At 45.4% G+C, this 20,812-nt stretch overlaps 1 protein-coding gene and 1 pseudogene across 1 annotated transcript in view; one reads left to right on the top strand and one right to left on the bottom strand.

Annotated features, from left to right (window-relative positions):
• THSD4 (thrombospondin type 1 domain containing 4) overlaps positions 1–20,812 on the bottom strand; it is a 764,623-nt gene that overhangs the window by 411,707 nt on the left and 332,104 nt on the right. The gene's annotated exons all lie outside the window — the stretch shown is intronic.
• Positions 11,993–14,911, top strand: LOC103294964 (ribonucleoside-diphosphate reductase subunit M2-like; annotated as a pseudogene).

Raw genomic sequence — 20,812 nt, forward strand, 5'->3', positions numbered from 1 at the left:
CCCTGCAGTTAGGAGCGAGGGGTCCTGGATTATGAAAGGGCCCAGGCCGGGCTGAGGAACCCCTCCCTACCACATGAATTTCATGCATTGGGCCTCTAGTATATATATAATCAGCTTGTCTATTTCTACAAAATTAAAAGCCAGCTGATATTTTGATTGGGATTGCATTGGATCTGTAAATCAATTTGGGGAGTATTGCCATTCTAACAATATTAAGTCTTTCAATTCATGAACATGGGATATCCTTCCATTTATTTAGATCTTCCTTAGTTACTACACACACACACACACACACACACACACACACACACACAATTTTTTTTAACTTGAAGAGATTTTATTATTGCTGTCCATTCCACCTACTAAGGGCACTGGATGAGATGGTAGCGAAGAAGTGAAGAAGCTAGAGACAAGCCCCCGCCCCTGCTGACAGCCTGGGGGTGGCACTGGAGGGCTCTGGGGAGCACTCACACTAGTCAGACCAGTGGCCCCCACAGGTGAGAATTGGGGGGCAGAGGGACCAGACACACCAGGCTGGGGGCTTCCTGTAAGAGAAGAAGCTTCCTGCCACACCCAGGCTCAGCTATGGGGAAAGAAAGTGGACACAAAGGCCAGGACCTGTGAGGGTGGGTCCTGAGAGGATGAGCCAGCAGGTGAGGACAGAAAGATAAACCCTTACATTTTTGATCCACTGATAGTTTTGACAAAGGTGCCAAGACACGTCAATGGGGAAAGAACTGCCGTTGCAACTAACAGTGTTGGGACAACTTTGCACATCTACATGTGAAATAATAAAGTTGGACTCCGACCTTTCACTACATGAAAATTAACTTAAAATGCACCCTCAACCAAAATGTAAAAGCTAAAGTTATAAAATTCTTAGAAAAAATAAAGAGGAAGAAATGGGGACATCTGTAATACTTTTAACAATAAAAATAAATTTTTTTAAAAAGAAGAAAAGTAAACTCATACAACTTTGTGATCTTGAATTAGACTTAGATGATATGATACCAAAAGCACAAGTGACAAAAGACAAAATAAATAAAATGCATAATAGAAATTCATTGTAAGCACATGAAACGATGCTCAATATCATTAGTTATTCGTATACACCAAATCACAGTAAGATATAAATCAATAGGAAAATATAAATCAAAACCACTTCACATTCACTCTAATGGCTAAAAAAGCTAGTAAGAAATGTTGTCAAGAATGTACAGAAATCAGAGCAATAGGATTGTAAAATGGAAGAGCTTCCTTAGAATATATCTAATAGTTCTTCAGAATGTTATAAAGTTACCATATGACCCATAAATTTTACTTCTAGGTATACACCTATGAGAAATGAAAATATACGTCTTCACACTCCAATTATACATAACATTCTATTTCTACATAAATATTCATATCAGCATTATTCATAATAGCTAAAAAGTGAAAATATCTAAATGACCTTCAACTAATGAATGGATAAACAAAATGTGTAATACCCAATGGCATATTATTCAATGATAGAAAGTACTTGTGAAGTACTAACCTGCTATGACATAGATAAAACTACAGGGTGTCCCTAATAATGCATATGTACCTTAACAGCTGATAGCTCAATTTTGAAAATGAAATGTATTTTAATAAACACTGCCTTTATAATTGTTCAAAGTGTGTGTATCATTTTTTTGGCACATTCTATATTTTGCTATATGAAAGAAGCCAATCACAAAAGGCCCATCCTATCTAATAAGAGAGTAATATGCAAATTGACCATACCTCTGCTACACCCACAAGCCATGCCCACCAGCCACGCCCACCAGCCAAACAGGAACGAATATGCAAATAAACCCAACCAAGATGGCTACAGCCACAGAGAGCAGGAGGGAGGCTTGGGTTTCCCAGGCAATAGAGGAAGCCAAGCTTTCTGCCTGCCCTTGCTGGCCTAGGCCTCCACTGATGGCTACAAAGTTTCAATGATAGAAGATAAATAAATCCAAACAGAAATGGCAGCCATGGAACTGGAAAGAGCAGGAGGCTAGGGTTGCCCCCCAGCGATGGAGGAAGCCAAGCTTCTGAAGCCCTGGCCTACCCTGGCCTCTGCTCCAGGCTACAAAATTTCAATTATAGAAGATACATAAACCCCAACAGAAATGGCTGCTGCCACGGAGCAAGCAGGAGGCTTGGCTCCACTCCAGGCTACAAAGTTTCAATTGTAGAAGATAAATAAATCCCAGATACCAGGGCCTCCACTTGGGTCGCTGGGGGGCATGGCTGGCCTGCAAACCACCACAGGCCCCTCACCCAGGCCGCCCCATGCCCCAAGGGGACCCCCACCCTGATCCGGGACACCCTTCAGGGCAAACCAGCTGGCCCCCACCCATGCACCAGGCCTCTATCCTATCTAATAAAAGACTAATATGCAGATTGACCATCACTCCAACACACAAGATGGCTGCCCCCATGTGGTCAAAGATCCTGCCCCCATGTGGACACACGATGGCTACCACAAGATGGCCAGCAGGGAAGGGCAGTTGGGAGGGACCAGGCCAGCAAGGGAGGGCAGTTGGGGGGGTTCAAGCCTGCAGAGGAGGGCAGTTAAGGGTGACCAGGCCGGCAGAGGAGGGAAGTTGGGGGTGACGGGGCCTGCAGGGAAGGGCAGTTGGGGGTGACCCAGGCCTGTAGTGGAGAGCTGTTGGGGGGGACCAGGCCTGCAGAAGAGGGCAGTTAGGGGTGACCAGGCCTGCAGGGGACGGCAGTTAGGGGCAAACAGGCTGGCAGGGGAGCAGTTAGGCGTTGATCAGGCTGGCAGGGGAGTGGTTAGGGGGTGATCAGGTTGGCAGGCAGAAGCAGTTAGGGGCAATCAGGAAGGCAGGCAGGTGAGCAGTTGGGAGCCAGCAGTCCTGGATTGTGAGAGGGATGTCCTGGATTGTGAGAAGGATGTCCAACTCTCCGGTGCATGGAATTCGTGCATGGGAGGAGGAGGGTCCCCTCTGCTCAGCCTGCATCCACTCCAATCTGGGACTCCTCGGGGGATGTCTGTCTGCTGGTTTAGGCCCAATCCCGGGGATCATGCCTAAACGGGCAGTCGGACATCCCTCGAGGTGTCCCAGATTGGAGAGGGTGCAGGCTGGGCTGAGGGACATCCCCCCTCCGTGCATGAATTTTGTGCACCGGGCCCCTAGTTCTATATAATAAAAGGCTAATATGCAAATAGACCAAACAGCGGAACAACTGGAACAACTGAACAACCAGTTGCTATGATGTGTGCTGACCACCAGGGGGTGAGTGCAGAACATGGCAGGTGTTGGCCAGGGTGGGATGGTGGAGCAGGTGAGCGGGGGTGCCAGACCAAGGGGGGATGCCAATCACTGTCATTGGGGCGACCCTCTGGTGGTTATTGAAAATTCTTTGCTCCCCCATGCTGTGGTCCCGCCTGGCACTTGCACCTGCTGCCAGAGCCAGCCCTGCTCGCACCCGTTGCTAGTGCCAGGGCTACTGTTTGCACCCACTGCCAGTGCTGGTCCCACTTGCACCTGCTGCCAATGCCCAGCGCTGGTATCAATCACTCGGCACCATCAGTGGGTATGAGTGGCAGCTGCCAGCCCTGATCACCCCTAAGGGCTTCTCCACCTCCCCTTGCTCCTGACAGGCAATTGGGGCAGCAGCCACCCATGAGCTGATAGAGCTGGCCCCACTTGCACCCGCTACTGGCACCAGCCACAATCACTCCGCACCATCAGCGGGTGTGAGCAGAGCCAGTGCCATCAGTGTGTGGGAGTGGCTGCAGTGGGAGTGGGGCTGCTGTCAGACGGGACCAGGGGCCGTAGCAGGAGGGGCCAGGTGGAGGCACAGAGGATGGGCCGAGGCCCGCCCCTGTACCTATCACAGCCTTGCGGCTTACAGTTCCTTTCAAGGTGCATGAATTTGTGCACTGGGCCTCTGGTATTTTATAATTATACTAGAGGCCCGGTGCATGGAATTCGTGCATGGGAGGGGGAGGGTCCCCTCTGCTCAGCCTGCACCCTCTCCAATCCTGGACTCCTCGGGGGTTGTCTGACTGCTGGTTTAGGCCCAAATCCGGGGATCAGGCCTAAACCGGCAGTCAGATATCCCTCTCACAATCCTGGACTGCTGGCTCCTCACCATTCACCTGACTGCCTGCCTAATTGCCCCTAACTACCCCACCTGCCAGCCTAATCACCCCTAACTGCCTCTGCCTGCTGGCCTGATCGCCCCTCACTGCCCCTCTGCCAGCCTGGTCGCCTCTAACTATCCTCCCTGCCGACCTGGTTGCCCCTAACTGCTCCCCTCTGCCGGCCTGGTTGCCCCTAACTGCCCCCCCCAAGCCTGGTTGCCCCTAACTGGCCCCCCCACCAGCCTGGTTACCCCCAATTGCCCCCCCCCCACCAGCCTGGTCGCCCCACACAGCCTGCTGTTCAGTCGTTTGGTCATCCCTCACTAACCCCCCTGCTGGCCTGGTCGCCCCACGCAGCCTGTTCAGTCGTCTGTCTGGTTGTTTCAGTTGCGACGGTCACTAGGTCACATTTATAGACTAGTGGCCCAGTGAATGAAATTTGTGCATATGTGGGGGTGTCCCTCAGCCCGGCCTGCACCCTCTCCAATCTAGGACCCTCGGGCCTGCATCCCTCTCGCAATCCGGGACCACCGGCTCCTAACCACTCACCTGCCTGCCTGCCTGATCACCCCTAACCACTCTGCCTGCCGGCCTGATCAACCCCAACTGCCCCTCCCTTCTGGCCTGATCACCCATAACTTCCCACCCCTGCCAAATGATCACCCCCAACTGCACCCCTGTCAGCCTGCTCACCCCAACTGCCCCACCCACCGGCTTGCTTGCCCCTACCTGCCCCCCAATGCTGGCCTGCTCACCCTCAACTGCCCTGCCCCTGCTGACCTGATCACCCCTAACCACCTCTGCCTCAGCCCGCCACCATGGCTTTGTCCGGAAGGATGTCTGGAAGGTCTCTGGTTGGTCTCCGATCTAAGTAGCATATTACTCTTTTATTAGTATAGACTAGATGTCCAGTGCATGAAATTTGTGCACTGGAAGGGTGTCATTCAGCCCATTCTGCACCCTCTCCAATCTGGGACCCTTCGGGGGATGTCTGACTGCCCACAGGGATCAGGCCTAAACCAGCAGTCGGACATCCCTCTCACAATCTGGGACTGCTGGCTCCTAACCACTCGCCTGCCTGCCTGCCTGATTGCCCCTAACAGCTCCCCTGCTGGCTTGATTGACGCATAACTGCTCCCCTGCTGGCCTGGTCACCCCAACTGCCCTCCCCTGCAGGCCTGGTCTCCTCCCAACTTCCCTCCCCTGCTGGCCTGGTCACCCCCAACTGCCTTCCCCTTCTGGCCATCTTGTGGCAGCCATTTTGTGACAATGTGGGGGCGGCCATCTTGTGATGACATGAGGGTGTCATGTGAGGGCGTGAGGGTTACCTAGGCTTTTATTAGTATAGATTAAAGTACAGAGTAGGCAAATCTATACAGGTGGAAAGTAGATTAATGGTTGCAGGTGTGGAACAAGGGGAGAATGTCAACTGACTGCTAATGGGTATGAGCTTTCTTCTTGGGGATGATGAAAATGTTCTAAAATCGAGGAACCAAGATGGCGGCAACGTTAAAGAAATAAACTGCGCCACGCACAACAATTTCAAAAATACAACTAAAAGACAAAGCGTCTACCACCCAGAACCACAGGAAAGCTGGCTGAATGGTAGATTTACAACTAAGAAGGAAAAAGAAAGAACAAACGCGGAAGGGCTGAGGTACGGAGGCGCGTGAATCGGGCTGGTGGCGGGCAATGGGACGAGCGACTTTTTTTCCAACCCAAAGGGAGATAAGCTCCTGATCACTCTGAAATCCAGTTTCTGAGGACATGCGGGGTACCCAGACGCCTACAGGGAGAAGCTGGACTCTTGGCCATCGTGTCAGAAAGTGAGAGTGACTTTCTTGCAGAGGTGCGCCCAGCAATCAGTGTTTACTGCACTGGAGCACGGGACGCAGGGACTTGGAAACAGGAAAGGCAGAAAAGGCAGACTAGCAGCCATTGCTGTTTGCCACGCCCTAGTCTAGTGACGCCCTGAGAACCCTCCCCGCCCTGAGACCCACCCCGCACATTCTACAAACCCGCCTAGGCTCCAAACAGCAGCTTTTGCATATAAATGGCCTGTCCTATGGCAGCTTAACCAAATAAACTGCAGCTCCAGTCAGACTGCTCCAAAACCACTCAAGCAAAGAGGAGAAAACTGCAGTTTTTGCTGTAACTCCTGCTGAGTGGCCTCAGACAGTAGCTGACCTGCACCCCGTTGGAGATCCAGAAACGAGGGCATCTAGTGGTCGGTGTGAGATGACACCAGATTTCAACTACTCTCATAAGGGACACATTCAAGAGGCAGACTCAGTGAGCGCCAAAGCCCTACTGCAACAAGTCCCGGCCCATCAATGTGTCTCCAGCACAGCAATTCTTCCTTTATAGACACAGCAGGTCCTCACAGCCAATTGGCCTGGAGGTCAATTCCTCCCAGTGACACCAACAACAATCAAGACTTAACTACAACAAGGCTGTACACACAGTCTAAAAAGGGGTGCACCAAGAGCGTCCAACTCAGGTAACTGGGAGGCTGACCCGTTGAACCAATAGGACACAATAGGACACAAAGCTACCCTACCAACTCAGGGAAGCAGCAAAAATTAAAATGAGGAAGCAAGGAAACAGATCCCAAACAAAAGAAATGGAGGAGAACAAATGACTGGACATAGAGTTCAAAACCACGGTTATAAGGTTTTTCAAGAATTTCCTGGGAAAAAACAATAAATTTAATGAGACCCTCAAGGATATGAAAAAGGTCCTGACTGAAATAAAAAATATTATACAGAGACTCAGCAGCAGACTAGAGGAACACAAGAATCAAGTCAAAGATTTGGAATACAAAGAGGCAAAGGACACGCCTCCAGAAAAGCAAGAAGAGAAGAGAATTCAGAAAGTAGAAGATAGTGTAAGGAGCCTCTGGGACAACTTCAAGCATACCAGCATCTGAATTTTTGGGGTACCAGAAGGAGAGAGAGAGCAAGATGCTGAAAACCTATTTGAAAAAATAATGACAGAAAACTTCCCCCACCTGGTAAAAGAAATAGACTTACAAGTCCAGGAAGCGCACAGAACCCCAAACAAAAGGAATCCAAAGAGGACCACACCAAGACACATCATAATTAAAATGCCAAGGGCAAAAGACAAAGAGAGAATCTTACAAGTAGCAAGAGAAAAACAGTTAGTTACTTACAAGGGAACACCCATATGATTATCAGCTGATTTCTCAACAGAAACTATGCAGGCCAGACAGGAAAGGCAAGAAATATTCAAAGTGATGAATAGCAAGAACCTACAACCAAGACTACTCTACCCAGCAAAGTTATCATTCAGAATTGAAGGGCAGATAAAGAGCTTCATAGATAAGAAAAAGCTAAAGGAATTCATCACCACCAAACCAGTATTACATGAAATGCTGAAAGGTATTATTTAAAAGGAGGAAAAAGAAGAAAAAAGTAAAGATAAAAATTATGAACAACAAATACATACCTATCAACAAGTGAATCTAAAAGTCAAGTGAATTAAAAATCTGAAGAACAGAATAGACTGATGAACATAATAGAATCAGGGGCATAGAATGGGAGTGGATTGATAATTCTCACGGGAAGGAGGTGTCTGTGTGTGGGGTACGGGAAGAGACTGGACAATATCATACACCTATGGATAAGGATAGCGAGGGGGGGAGGTAAGGGCAGAGGGAAGGGTGGGAACTGGGAGGAGGGGAGATATGAGGGGCAGAAAGGAGAAACAATTGTAATAATCTGTACAATAAAGATTTATTAACAATGAAAAAAAAAACAAAAAAAAATTCAGGCAATTTAAATAAGCACTGTGTAGAACATGATTATCTAAGGCTACTTGTGAGTAGCTCAGAAAACCAATGGCTATTACTATCTTTGGAAAAAAACAGCTATAGAATTCTCTAAGGAATATCTACCACTAAAGATTATAATAAAGATTTACTGAAAAAAAAAAAAGAAAGAAAATGTTCTGAAATCATATAGTGGTGATAGTTGTGCAACTCTAAATATACTAAAACTACTAAATTGAACAACTTAAATTGATGGCTTTCATGGTATGTGAATTTTATCTCAATAAATCTGGTTTTCTTGTTTGTTCATATTTTAAAGAAGCATTCTATTTTCTGGATCCCCAGGAAATCATCAGATAAATAACTCATGAAAATTTCTGTTTCTAGATTTAAGGAGCCCACCAAGTGCCCAGGACAATGTGTTAGGAGTGCAATTCGATTTACCCTCCCTATAATTAATATTAGCCTGTCACTGTTTCATGGGTACAGGCAGAAGATACAAGATTCCTGAGTCAGAGATAAAGGACTTTGTTACTCAAGGAAGAGCAAGCAGAATGAGCGTCAGCAGTCATGTCAGTTCCCTGTCCCCCAGTCCCCTGGGGGCGACATGTAGGAGCCCACCTGCGTGCTGCACACGCAGTGGTTTGCACTGCAGCTGAGGGGCCCTGAGCTGGAGGAACCCTCTGCTTTTATGGGAGCAATAAAAAGCCCCGCTCTTTCTTGTGAATAGAGATGTTTCTATCCATCAAGGTTGCGCACTGCAAACAGAACTTTCAGAAAGGTGCTCATTTAAGAGTGGTCAGGGCCTACTCTGCAAGGTCTGTAGGAGCACAGGGACCCATGGAGAAGTTTCCTGATAAACGGATAATAACAAGACACCTGGCTGTGAAATTTTAAGATACTTGGGACAAAGAAAAGATAACACAATCTACAAGAGAGGAAAGTAAACAAACAAATAATATAATATTGTATTTCTCAACAATAACTTTGAAAACTAGAAGAAAATTGAGCAATGTCTCATAATTTTTGAGGGAAAGTAATTTCCAAATTAGAATTTTATATCTAATCAAGTTATTAACACTTAAGAAAAAATAAAGGCATTTTCTGAAATTCAATCCTCACACAATTTACCTCTCACGCATCCTTACTGAAGAATGTATTCTATCACAATGAAGAAGGTATGGGGTCCATGAAATAAAGGATCTAACCCAAAAGAGAAGCAGAGAGAAGGCCAGGACTAGGGTGAAAAGAGACCATGACAAGATAAAGGTGCACTAGGGGAACACTGGAGCAGGTAAAAAGGTTCTAGGAGACATTTATTCAAGAAAATGAAATGGGTAAAATACCCAATAAATTTTAAGATACTGAGATTTTAAGATATTGAAATATCGGTTATTGAAAGAATTACACAATTTAGAGAGCATGGGGTTACATAAGTGTGAAGTATATAAAAAAGAAGACAAACTAAAAACAAAAAGGTATTTAGTAACAAGAGAGAAAAAAGGATTTCAGGGGAGAAAAAGTAATCACAGTATATGGAGTGGATGCTACAGTGTGACGCCCAGATTATCGACCATCACACCTCAATCCAAGTCAGAATCTCCCATTAGCTGGGAGTACTGCCTGCTGGAAGCTGACAGCTGCATCTTTCTGGAACTTGCCATCAGCCTAAGGGAGCCCTACACCCAAGGTTTAACCTCCTCCCCAGAGATACTAGTAGACCCCATTCCTTGACTGGTCCAGGTGGTAGTACAAAGGCCCACCCAGACTCAAATTTTGGGTAACTCTGCAGGGTTATCCCAGCTCAGAGCTCCCCGTGGGACCAGCTGTAGCTTTCCTGTGACTTTCCCAGCCCAACTTCTCCCTCTGTTCAATCCTACATCTCCCTGTGTTCCAGGTTGACTTCCCAAAAACACCAGGCACAAATCTCTGCCTACGATCAGCATCCTGGAGATCTGACCTCAGCTAGCACGCTATCTGGCTCAGCTATGCAGACAACACAAATGATCACAATGTAAACAGCGGTTACTAATCTGACTGAAATGACAACCTAATTACACTGAGAGGGTACAGAATGGGAAGAGCCCACATGTAGTGAGGTGGAGAGAGAGGATGATGAAAGAGGGCTATGTCCTCATCTTCAACAGAAAATACGCATAACTGGAAAACCCGGGAGTGACCATGGAAGCGTTATTTAGCAATAATATGGTAAATATCAAAATCATAGCTAAAACAGTTGGGGAGGAAGAAACATTGTGGGGAGGGGCAACGTTTATTGAACTATTAGACTCTATAAATACATGCATGCAAAGCTTGGACTAAATAGTAAAAGTTAATTTTAAAAAGAATGTTAAAAATTACCCCAACAGTTCAGGTTCTCAAAAATGGAATCCTTCTGCACAGTTAGTGTCAATGGTTGGCTCCTCCCATTTCTATTCAAAACTAACAAAAAAGGGTAACAACTTCTTGTCTTTTCAGGAACTTTGCATAAGTGAGAGAGCAGAATGTTGCTCAAGTGGGGAGGTTCTGGATTTTAGCTAGCCTTGTTACCACCTACCACTCTCAGAAGGATGGTAGGTGATAACAAGGCTATCAAAAAGGGGCCAAAAGTGGCAGGAAAGGAGCTTCAAGCTTTTCCCAAGCTGCACATTCTCCAGCTCTCGTTTAAGGAGGGAGAAAGCGCAGGTGAGAAGAGAGAAGAGAGTCTGTGAATAAATATGCAAGGCTATTGAACACTTGGAGAATGGATAACATCTGTGCTTATTTTTGAATCCATTCAACTTCACAGGTTCACTCCAAGTTTAGCACCAAAGCCCTCATTTCCTAGAGTTAAGTTCCATGTTTTTCATAGAATATGACCCTTTTCATGAAAAGCAGCCTCATAAAAGCAGCTCATAAAACTCCGATGTGCAGGGTGCTTACCAACACATGCTGATGAGTGAAATGTAAAGGAATTAAAAAAATGTGGAAGCAGGGTCTTAAGAGCACCTGCAGGGCGTAGGTCACCTAAAAAGGGGGTTGCCCAAGCCCAGCAGTGCCATGGAGCTGGCAGCATTTGGTCAGAGTGAATCAATAGTCCAGGGGCGGTGGAGCCAGGGCAGCGCTGGGCCTGACCTCAGTGGCTGCACTATCTGTGAGGTGCACCTCCTCTTTAAGGCAAAGGGCCGCCTGCCCTTGAGCTCCACATTCTGGACTGGACGCTGATGATTATTAGTTAAACTGCCTTTCCCCAGACTGCATTTTCCAGGACAAAGATATGGAAAATAAAGTGAGGAGAATGCTTCTGAGAGCCCAGACTGCTCTGGAATATGAGACTATTCTGAAGGAGTCCGAAGGGAGGCGAGACTGTCTAATTCTAGCCTTTCCTGTTCTAAGAAGGTAATTGTACTGGCCACATTCCATTATTAAAACTTAAATGCAAAACCATATAGGTTATCAATTGCCTAAAATCCTAACCTTCTATCCAACACTCCCAACTGTGTAATTAACATGTAGTCAGATGCAGCACCTTACTGAATCCTACTTCACCGACAGTCTCAACAGGCTGGGGGACCTGGGTGAGAGACCATGGACAAAAATGTCTTTTTAAAAAACTCTGAAAATTCATTGGCTCAGTGTTCCAGAGATATTAAATTCCTCCTAGCGCTGCTCACACTCAAACACAGTTATATTCTGTAACACTCTAATGCAGTGGTTCTCAAACTTCAATGTCCTCAGAATCATCTGGTGGTCTTATGAGAACACCGGCTGACGGACTCCATCCCTAGAGAGTCTGCTTCATGGGCTGGGGAGGAGCCCCGAGTCTGCATTTCCAACAAGGTCCCAGGTGACGCCAAAGCTATTGGTCCAGGAACCAACCTTTGAGAACCACTGCGTAATTGAAACAGGATGGAGAAAGGAGACCTACCCAGCACCCAGATCTCTAGCTGACACCTGGCAATGCATCACCAAAGCTGACATAAAACATGGTTTTTGGCTAACTAAATAAAAGGGTACAGACTCCCTGGATCAGAGTGCAGCCTCATCTGTGTGTCCTGCACGTGGCCGCCTCCTCCGCCACAGCCACAGCTGCAACCATGCTCCCCACCCTCGCGGACCCAAAGCAGCTGCAGCTGCAGCTCTTGCCCCTGAAGGGACTCAGCTGATGGACAAGGAGAACAGGCCCCCAGCCTCAGTGGCACCCGCGAGCTGGCCGGTGAGACCACCCGGAGGACCTTCCAGGAGCCGGATCTGCCCTGGGCATGCAGGAGGAACCACTGCTGAGAGAAAACCCCTGCGCTCTGTCATCTTCCCCATGGAACACCATGACATCAGGCAGATGTATACGAAAGCCGAGGCTTCCTGTGGACAGCTGAGGAGGTAGACCTTTCCAAGGACCTCCAGTACTGGGAAGCCCTGAAGCCCCAGGAGAGATACCATCTTTTTCCATGTATAAGATGCCCCCAGGTATAAGATGCCCCCCACTTTTCCAACCCAAAATTAAGAAATCAATATTTTATTTTTTAATTTATTTTTATTATTTTGTTTTAGTTTGGCCACCATTTATTTCAAAGCTTTGAAACTTGTTGATGGTATGAATTCACATTTTGAGGGATAGAAGAATGCATAGAAAATGCTGAAGAAGTAAATGTTGGTTATCTTCACCTTAAAGATATCCATACCTAAACATTAAGATTCAATGTATAGCTGGTGGTGTTGGGGAGCTATTATCTTAAGAAAATCAGAAATATTCTAGTTTTTAGTTATAGAAATCCAATGTCTAATTCTTTAACTATAATAAAGCTTAGCAAAAATGACATTTTTGCAAAAAGCACTTAAGTGATCCTTTCCCCCCAAAAAATCTTAGGTTCTTGATGAAACAGACAAATCCATTAGGTCAGGATTTATCTCCGTCAGATGTGATTAGGGCCCAGGTTTATGCAGGACAAACTTGGCTAATGCAAAGCCACACCTATGAAGTAAGAAAGTTCTTTTTTTTTTTTAAATTTCTTTATTGATTAAGGTATCACATATTTGTCCTCATCCCCCCATTCCCATCCCAAACCCCTCCCCACGTATGCCCCCACCCCCCTGTTGTCCGTGACCACTGGTTAGGCTTATATGCATGCACACAAGTCTTTTGGTTGATCTCTCCCCCTTCCCCCACCCTCCCCTACCTTCCCTCTGAGGTTTGACAGTCTTATTGATGCTTCCCTGTCTCCGGGTCTGTTTTTGTTCATCAGTCTTTGTTGTTCATTATTTTAAACATTTTGCTGGTTTTCCTCTTTTTTTTTTATTATAATATATTTTATTGATTTTTTTTACAGAGAGGAAGGGAGAGGGATAGAGAGTCAGAAACATCGATGAGAGAGAAACATCGATCAGCTGCCTCCTGCACACCCCCTACTGGGGATGTGCCTGCAACCAAGATACATGCCCTTGACTGGAATCGAACCTGGGACCTTTCAGTTCACAGGCCGATGCTCTATCCACTGAGACAAACTGGTTAGGGCTGGTTTTCCTCTTAAGGCCTTCTTTTTTGGCATCTTAAGGAGTTGTTCTTCCTGTTTTCTCCACTGTCTGATCATACACTCAGTGGGAGGACGTCCAAATTGTCTCTCTGCAGCTCTATTTCCATGTCTTTTGCATAGCTGATTACATTCAGTTTGAATTTTGCTGAGTAAGACAATAGCTTCCCGGTATTTATCTTTTTTTTTTTATTACTTTATTGATTAAGGTATCACATATTTGTCCTCATCCCCCCCATTCCTATCCCAAACCGCTCCCCACACATGTCCCCACCCCAGTGTTGTCCGTGATCACTGGTTAGGCTCATATGCAAGCACACAAGTCCTTTGGTTGATCTATCTCCCTTAGCCCCACCCTCCCCTACTTTCCCTCTGAGGTCTGACAGTCTGATCGATGCTGTTCTTGTTCATCCCGGTATTCATATTTTTATTTCTTGACATCTTTATGGGCTCAGAACGCTCAGGTCCCTGTTGCATCTGTGCACTCTCCACCTCCACCTCCAATTACCGCATCAGCTGACATCAATAACAATAAAGCACATGATTGGAGGAAGCCTGTTTGACGAGGTAAGGGCAGCTAACGCACCCGAGCGGCTACCTCCTTGGCAGACTTCCTTGTATGAGACACCCCTCGATTTTTAGTCTAACAATTTTGGAAAAAAATAGTGTCTTATTCCCGGAAAAATATAGTACTTCATTTCGCAAGCCAGGCTTTCTTTGCAGCAAGCGATGGCATAGTAAATGAAAACTTGGTGGAGCGCGTTAGCCAAGAAGTTCAGATCATCGAAGCCCGCTGATTCTACAGCTTCCAAATTACCATGGAACACATACATTCTGAAATGTATAGTCTCCTCATTGACACTTACATTAAAGATTCCAAGGAAAGGGATTTTCTTTTCAATGCCACTGAGACCATGCCTTGTGCCAAGAGGAAGGCAGACTGGGCCTTGCATTGGATCGAGGACCAAGAGGTCACCTGTGGAGAAAGTGTTGTGGCTTTTGCCGCAGTTGGAAGGAATCTTCTTTTCTGGTTCTTTTGCATTGATATTCTGGCTCAAGAAATGAGGACTGATGCCTGGCCTCACATTCTCCAACGAACTTATCAGCAGAGATAAGGGTTTGCACTGTCACTTTGCCTGCCTAGTGTTCAAACACCAGCTACGCAAACCTTCCAAGCAGTGAGTGAAAGAAATAATCACCAATGCTGTCAGGCTAGAGCAGGAGTTCCTCACAGAGGCCTTGCCAGGGAAGCTCATTGGGATGAGCTGTACTTTAATGACGCGGTGCATTGAATTCATGGCTGACAGACTCATGCTGGAGCTGGATTTCAGTAAGGCCTTCTGAGTAGAAAATGCACTTGACTTCATGGAGAATATTTAACTACAAGGGAGGATGAACTTCTTTGAGAAGAGAGTAGGTGAGTATCAGAGGATGGGAGTGATGTCAAGTCGGACAGAGAACTCTTTTACCTTGGATGCTGACTTCTAAACAAACTGAAGGTCTGCTCTTATTTTGCTGATCTGTTGTTTGTTTGTTTTTTTCTCCTCAAATGAAAAATTAACTACTTGAAGTCTTATCAACTAGCTACACTATTAACATTCATTAATGTCATCTTTAAACTGTGTAGCTACCCCAACATGAGTCCTGTTTATTAATGATGCGAGTGGTCTCCACTGGAAGGAAAGCATAGACAAAGCTTCTCAGAGTCTTTGAAAGATCCTGTCCGTGCTTGGCTGTTACACGCAGGCTGGCTGTCCATGACTTCAGTGTGGATGGGCCAGTCTGGTCAGCAGGTCACGACCACAAGGCCATTGAAAGATGTCAGCTTTGCTCTTCAAAATTTAGTTAGCTGTACATAAAATTGGCACTTTACACATAAACATAGTTTGCATTATCTACATAAAGGCCCTATTTAGCCTAACTTGGTTAGTTGGTACAACAAAAGCAGAGTGTTCTGTTGACCACTAATGAGAGCCAACTCAATTTACCAGGTTACCAAGATAAGTTAAACTGTAATCTAAGCATGTTGTTTCTATTCTTTATTTTCTTTAATGATCTGAGGTGCCTTTTCATCAACTTTAAATTCAATACTCTGCATACCTAAGTAGTAGCCAGTTGCCTCTACATAGGAGGTGGGTTGTTTTGTATTGTGTAGCCCAGGTCCAGTATCATGGGATAAGAGGTAAAGGGGAGGGAACTTCTAACTTAAATCATTAGGCACTGAAGTGTGGTCTGTGCTTACTGCTGGTAACCTGGGTGTGTGTGGCTATTGGTATCATTTTACTTCTCAAACTGCATTTTCCCCAACTTCAGTGAGTATGAACCATCCTTGAAGACTCTTAATAGCTGGGATCTAGGACAGGACTGTAAAATGATTTCAAATTATCTTTGAATGATGTGACCCAGCTAAGATCTTGCTCATATTAAGTGGTAAGACCAGGGCTGAAATTGTCTTTCCAAAAATTGTTTTTATTCTGGTTTTGTTTCAGAAGCAGTACAAACTAATAGATATACAGCAGTCCTTTGGCCCCATTTGTTAACATGTGTTGAATGTCAGTTGACCACTGGCCTGTACTATTGTCAGTTTTCATTTATTATATAAATGGTCAAATCATCCATTTAAAAATTTCTGGAACATGTGACCCTTTTCTATTGTTTAAGTTATTGTTAACTGAAGTTAATACAGATTCTGTGGTCTTCACACTTGTGCAACACAAAAATAAATGCTTTGCCACAAACAAACAAACAGTTACTGTTTTATGCATGCAAGCTAGCCCGTCAAGGGTGCAAGAGGCCCTACAAGTAAGTTCTCTTCTGAGCTGTCAGGTATGGTCCACACTGTGCAGAAAGCAGAAAGGGAAAAGGAACTTCTCGTTATCATCTGCATTTGGATTTGTCTGCCTAAGCTATTCTTACCTTTTACAGTTTCTATATGCTTACTGTTTATTGAGCACTTACTATATGCTGTGGCATGCCCACAGAGGGCATGGAAGCACATGCCCTTTACCCCATACCTTGATCTATGCATTTCTTTCATCTGGCTGTTCCTTTATGGTAAACTGGTAATAGTAAGTAAACTGTTTTCCTGAGTTCTATGAATCATTCAGGCAAATTATTGGAAACCTTCTGGGAACCTCCATTCTTCAGTGAAGTTGGGACAGAAGTGTGATTAACGTGGGGACTCACTACTTGGAAATGGTATCAAAACTGGGGGGCAGTCTTATGAGACTTAGCCTTTAAACTGTAGGGTCTGCACAAACTCTGATTAGTTAGTGTCAGAACTGAATTAAAGTATAGTATACCCAGTTGGTGTTTACCAAGATTTAGAGAATTGCTTTGTGAAGAAAACTCATACATTCGATGTCAGAAATGTGAGTAGAAACAGATCTTCCCAATTGCCTTCTCCTCATGGCTGCCAGCTTCCAACAAGGAGGATCTAACCCTCTGCTGGTGGATGCCAGGTCCTCTGCTGGGTTGCCAACCACTGATGCACCTTTCTACAGCATAGCCCAATTTTCTCAAGGACAGTTCTCTCAGTGGCAGCAAGCATTCTAGAAACTTCCTTTACTCCCTAAATCGACTGTGCCAGCAGGCTGTGTCATCTGGATTCTTCCCTTCCTATTCACTCCTCCTGCCAAACCCTACCCAAGCCTTCTACAGCCTGTACCAGAAGGGCTACACAATCTTCTGCTGGTCTCCCCAATTCAGGCTCCCTATCATCTCCCATTTATCCAGCTCAAGCTATATTATCCTCAAACCTTTCTTCTTTGGTCACCGCCCCCTCTCAAGAACCTGTCATATCGTCTACTCCTTTCCCACCACTCCATCCCTCCCCCAAATGCCCCATGCCCCTTCCTACCACCATGGCTTTGCACACACTATTCACCTTGGCTGGAATGCCCCACATTCTATTCTCTGCCTAAAAAAATTCCACCTGACCTTCCAAATGTGGATCAGCCTACCTGCTCCTGGAAGCTTCCCCTGACCATACTCAGCCCCACTGATCTTGCTACCTCTATTCTACATAGAATGTCACACCTGTAAAGAACCTATTACCTACCCTAACTGGTTTGGCTCAGTGGATAGAGCGTCGGCCTGCAGACTCAAGGGTCCCAGGTTCGATTCTGGTCAAGGGTATGTACCTTGGTTGCCGGCACATACCCAGCAGGGACTGTGCAGGAGGCAGCTGATCAATGTTTCTAACTCTCTATCCCTCTCCCTTCCTCTCTGTAAAAAAAATCAATAAAATATATATATTTTAAAAAGAACCTATTACCCAATTCTGTCATTTTACACATAGGAAACTGAAGCTAAGAAAAATGGAGAGATTTGCCTAGACTTAGGCTGTTTGTCACTGATCTCACCACACTCAAGATGCATAGGGATTTCCTAAATTAATAATAATAATACCTAACATGGCTAGAGTGCTTGCAATGTACCAAGTACTATCTGAGACACTGCATAGGTATTATTCCAGATTGTCCTTACAACTCAGTGAAATGGACATATTATTACTTCATTTTACAGATGAGGAGCCCAAGGCTTAGAGAGATTAAGTAACTTGCTAAAAGTCACACCACTGGAAAGTGGTAGAGCCAACAGGACTGAAATCCAGGTTTGACTCAGAAGCTAATATTTTTCTTGGTACCTTACTGAACTGTTAATTCCTTAATCTGAGCACATATTGCCTAAGTAGAAATTCACCTCCTTCAGGTCAAGGACAGTACTTGGCATGGTGTCACATATGTTGTTAATTCACCCAATGACCATTAGGCACAGTGCCATCATTGTGCCAGGATCTAGGTTTAAGTAAGTTAATAGGATAGTCTCTACCCTCATGAGGCAATCAGCATTCATTCATTTTATGAATTCATTTACTCAACAAAAACTTATTGAGAGTCTACCTCACTCCAGGTACTACAGTTAAGTGTTGAGGAAATGATATGAAAAAGAGACCAGGTCCTTGACTTCATGTAACTACAATCTCATGGGGAAGACAGGTGTTAATTAAGTACTCTCACAAATAAATATGAAATTTTAACTGTGAAGGATAAGTAGGAGTTTACTGTGTGAAGAGGAGGGGAGGAGAGCAGAGCATTCGAGGCAGAGGAATACCAAAGGCCACACCCACAGGCCAGGAACATGCCCACCAAGAAGCTAAGAGACGTTCTGCATGGCTGAAATACAGAGTCGGGGAGATGATATGAGATGAGGCTGCAGGGTCAGCCAGCAGCCCAGGTCAGGCATGACCACTGTTCTTGTGGAAAGAATGAGCATATCTGCCTAGAGCTCTATGAAGTGCCTCAGTTTGCATTCCTTGTACTTTTCTGGAGAGCAGACATGGAACAACCACAGTTTCCCATCTGGAGAAAGTTCCTAGACATGTAGTTTCATGGGAATTGGCTAAGCCAACTTTAACCAAGTTACCCAACCTTTTTCTGCAATGTTTCCTTTTTCTCTCACATCAACACAGTAAATCTAAGCATGAAACGTTTCTGGAAACAAACACTGTTCTGGAAAACCACAGTGCCGTTCAAGCTGTGTGACATGTCGTGTTACATCCTAAAATTTTACATTTACTAAAAAATGAGTGGTTCTGCCAGTAGAAAGCCAGCTTGGCCAACAGTTAGGGAAGCAGCTTGACAGCTTCAATAGACGCAGAGCCATAACCAGCTCTCACAGCTGGGAAAACAGGTCTTTCTTGAGCAAATGCGGACTTATTAAAATGTGGAATACATACACATTCTCCAGAAAAATGACGTGGTTGGTTTTTTGTTTGTTTGTTTGTTTGTTTTGTCAAGGACTGAGTTTGTTGAAAGCTCTGAGAAGAAAGTGGGGGAGGGAACTGTGGTACAAGTATCATGTAAAGTAAAAGTCTCAGAAGACAGAGAAATTCAGAGGCAGAGGACACAGTATCCACTCGGCAGGCGATAACCAGAGGAGGCGGGTTTACTTCCCATCTCCTGCTATTACCAACTTAAATTATATATCTACTAGAGGCCCAGTGCATGAAATTCGTGCACTCAGGGCAGGAGGGAAGTTGGGGGCAAACAGGCTGGCAGGGGAGCAGTAAGACATCAATCAGGCTGGCAGGGGAGTGGTTAGGGGTGATCAGGCTAGCAGGCAGAAGCGGTTAGGGGCAATCAGGAAGGCAGGCAGGAGAGCAGTTGGGAGCCAGCAGTCCTGATTTTGAGAGGGATGTCCCAGATTGGAGAGGGTGCAGGCTGGGCTGAGGGACACACCCCGCCCGCTCCACCCCCCGTGCACGAATTTTGTGCACCGGGCCTCTAGTATTGAATAAAAGAAGTTGGGCAATGCCTCTGTTTCGCCTGAGTGTCTGGGACCGGCTCGTGCTCAGCACACACTTTGTGCATGGGATGTAGTGGAACTCTGTAGGCATTTCTTGGCTTGATGTTCTCTGTCATTCTCTCACCGTGTCCTTAGCAGCCAGTGGGGCTCATGGGTTTGGCCTCTGCTTTGGGGATTTAATAAAACCTCTGAAGCATGACTTTCATCATGTTAGCACTCTTCTCACAGCCATCCTGAATTCCTTCCTGTCCTCAGGACATCTACCCTAAGATGGGTTTCAAGGACAGTGTTCGCTACAATTGGATCTTTAACTACTCAAGTGCTTTCTTCACTGTTTTGGAAATACGCCATGGGCATTCTCACTTCTATGGCTCTATTTTTTTTTGTTCACCCATCCAGAATGTCCTTGAGATTTCAATCTACTTAAATGAACCTCAGCATGTGTTTATGAAATATACTAACATAAAAATTGTGGCAGGTTATCCTTCCCAGGAATATGAAACAGAGATATTGACTCTGTCTAGGGTATCAGGAAAGGCTTTACTGAGGAAGTGACTTATGAACTGAAATCTGAAGGATGACTTAGTGCTATGGGAGTGGAGATGGGAGGGAAGCCGACTCAAGCAGTGGTACCAGACTATATGAAAGGCCCTGGGGCAGGAGGAGTGGAAAGGCAGCCAGTGTGGCTGGAGAGTAGACAACAAAACAGCCTGGAAAGGAGTCAGCCTGAATGGGTGGCCTTTCTCTAAGTCCGGTTTTCATGATCTCTCTGCATTAGGGATGCCAGATAAAATGCAGGATGCCCACAAATTTCTCATATATTGCATGAGACATACTTATACTAAAAATTATCTGTTTCCCTGATGTTGAAATTTAACTGGGCATTCTTTATGTTTATTTGCTAGAAACTTTGATACAACCAAAGAACATATTTTTCTACATAACTCATTTGTATTCTTAATCACAATGGGTCTCTTTTTTAGTTGTCTTGATGTCTTTTAGTCTCTGATTGCCTAAATCAGAGAATTTTAAAACAGGGAGAGTCCTTCTAAAAATCAGCTAGTCCAACCTTCTAACTCC

Source organism: Eptesicus fuscus, chromosome 2 (genome assembly GCF_027574615.1).
Source record: "Eptesicus fuscus isolate TK198812 chromosome 2, DD_ASM_mEF_20220401, whole genome shotgun sequence".
In the NCBI taxonomy this organism is placed as follows: domain Eukaryota; kingdom Metazoa; phylum Chordata; class Mammalia; order Chiroptera; family Vespertilionidae; genus Eptesicus; species Eptesicus fuscus.